This window comes from Neolamprologus brichardi, chromosome 18 (assembly GCF_056152115.1).
Source record: "Neolamprologus brichardi isolate AB-2024 chromosome 18, ASM5615211v1, whole genome shotgun sequence".
Classification (NCBI taxonomy): Eukaryota; Metazoa; Chordata; class Actinopteri; order Cichliformes; family Cichlidae; genus Neolamprologus; species Neolamprologus brichardi.
In genome coordinates this window covers 7,825,167-7,827,720 of record NC_142121.1, presented here as the reverse complement: position 1 = coordinate 7,827,720, position 2,554 = coordinate 7,825,167, and the positions used below count along the sequence as shown (strand labels likewise).

The 2,554-nt window shown below is 53.1% G+C and overlaps 1 pseudogene; it reads right to left on the bottom strand.

Moving 5' to 3' along the window:
• Positions 1–1,118: 1,118 nt before the first annotated feature.
• On the bottom strand, positions 1,119–1,987 carry LOC148097585 (uncharacterized; annotated as a pseudogene).
• Between the last annotated feature and the right edge of the window lie 567 nt (positions 1,988–2,554).

Below are 2,554 nucleotides of genomic sequence, written 5' to 3'. Positions count from 1 at the left end.
AATTTATCATCCCCAAGAACTCCTGCAACGCTTTAACCGACGTGGGACACGGAAAAGCCGAAACGGCCTGGACTCTGTCGGGCAACAGAACCACACCTTCAGCGGAAATGCGGTGCCTGAGGAAATCCAGAACCGGCAACCCAAACTGGCACTTGGAAGGGTTAATGATCAGGCCGTGCGCTGCCAAACGCTGGAAAACCTGGCGCAGATGGGACTCGTGCTGGCTCGCTGAGCAGCTGGCCACCAATATATCGTCCAGATAAACAAAAACGAACGGCAGCCCACGCAAAACGGAGTCCATCAGCCGCTGAAAGGTCTGGGTGGTACCTTTCAGGCCAAATGGCATGCGCAAAAACTCGAACAAGCCGAAGGGGGTAATGACAGCGGTTTTAGGAACGTCTTCGGCGCGCACGGGAACTTGGTGATACCCCCGCACCAAGTCAATTTTTTCTAAAATTGACGTTCTGGTGAGATTGGCAGAAAAATCCTGAATGTGGGGGATGGGGTAACGGTCATTCTCCGTGGCATTATTTAAACGGCGGAAATCTCCGCATGGCCGCCACCGACCGTCCGATTTGGGCACCATGTGAAGCGGGGAGGCCCATGCACTGTTCGAACGCTGTACAATGCCAAGCCACTCCATGGCTGCAAACTCTTCCCGAGCGATGGACAGTTTCGCGGGGTTGAGGCGGCGCGCGCGCGCGAACACCGGGGGCCCGACCGTGGGAATATAATGCTCAACTCCATGCTTCATTACCGTGCTAGAGAAATTTGGGACAGACAGCGATGGAAACTCTAAAAGCAAACACTGAAAAGCATCCCCGGAGGTTACTACATTAGCCCGAATCAGGGGCTCGGCGGCCCGAGTAAAACAGGGTAGCGAAGAAAACGAGAGAGCACCAATTAAACATCTGTTAGCAACATCGACAAGCAGTCCATGAGCACACAGAAAATCAGCACCTAAAATAGGTACAGAGCTAGCGGCAACAACAAGGTTCCACTGGAAATCCCTTCCATGAAAACAAACAGTCACCAACCTTTCCCCAAACGTTTTGATGGGAGAGCCATTAGCTGCAATGAGCTGCAGCCCACAGTTCGCTGCTAGTCCGTCGGCAGCGCTAGGGGGAAGGAGGCTCTTCTGGGAGCCGGAGTCCACAAGAAAACGTCTCCCGGAGCGCGAGTCCTCTATGAAGAGCAGCCTTTCTGTATTGCCAGCGGTCGCGGCTGCTACGGCGCGCTGGCGGGTCCGTTTCCCTGGGCCGTGAAAGTGCAAGGCGGCAGGCAGCGACGCGCTCTGTCGCCAAAACGGTGATGGGAGAAACAGATGCTCTTTCTGCGGTGCCGGCGTGTAGCAATCCCTGCCGTCAGCAAGGGGGCGGATGCTCCGGGGGAGGAAGGTGGAGGCGTGGAAGGTGCCGCCGGCGAGTCCGTAGCCAGGGCGTGAACGTCAAAAGTGCGGCTAGCCAGGAGAATGCGATCCGCTTCTTCAGCCAGGGAGCGATAATCCTTCGCAGGCAGAAGTGGGGAGTTTGCGAGAACAGCTCTCACGGCGGCCGGTAGTTGGCGGAGGACGAGGTGGGCGAAGAGGATTCCCCCGTCATCCGGCCCGAGCAACGATAGCATGTTCTCCATGAGCTCGAGCGCGGTACCGCCACCCAAGCCTGACAGGTTAAGGAGCTTTTCGGCTCGTTCAGCATCGGAGAGGGCATAGCACCGAAGAAGCAGCTCTTTAAGGGCGGTGTATTTCCCTTGGGCGGGTGGGTCCCGGAGGAGCGTCATCGCGCGACGGGTGGCCAGCAGGTCAAGCGAGGCCACCACATGGTGATACTTCCATGTCGTCAGCCAAAATGCTGCGAAGGGCGAACTGAGCCTCCACGTGTACGAACCATGACGGGGGGTCATGGAGCCAAAAGTCCGGGAGTTTCAGAGCCACAGCGAACGTAGCTGCAACAGGAGGTGGAGGTCCGGCGGCCGCTGATGCATCCATAGCGGAGTCTGCATTATCTGCTCAAGTCAGGGGTCACCAATGTGGAGGTAAGCATCGACGACACAGAGCTCTCAGTTCTCACTCCTTCATTATTCGTCTCTAACATCAACTGCACATATCGCGCCACAAAACACAGGAACACACTTCCTCAACACTGGGTGTGAGTGGAGCCCTCTAGTGGTCCACCACAAGGTGAATATTTATATTTAGAGTATTTTCTCGATCAGTGTCTTCAGTCCTGACCCTGAGTGTGTACATTTAAAAATAAAGTGATATAACTTCTGTTACATTACTGTAAACTTCTTGTACAGTTTGACAGCTGATTGTTGTCGTGTTTGTCGTCATATGAAGATCGTTTGCTAAAGAGGACTGAACAGTCATTTAGCCTCTGGCTCCATCCATGAATCTGATATTTGCTGTATAATCTGTGCTGTTAATAGTGTAATGGAACATATAATTTGTACATATAATTTCATATGTAATTATGATGATCTTTACCCATTAAGATTTTAAATGAAACGATAAACAAAGGCCAAGAAAACTGAGTTAAACTCCTGAGTCTACTAT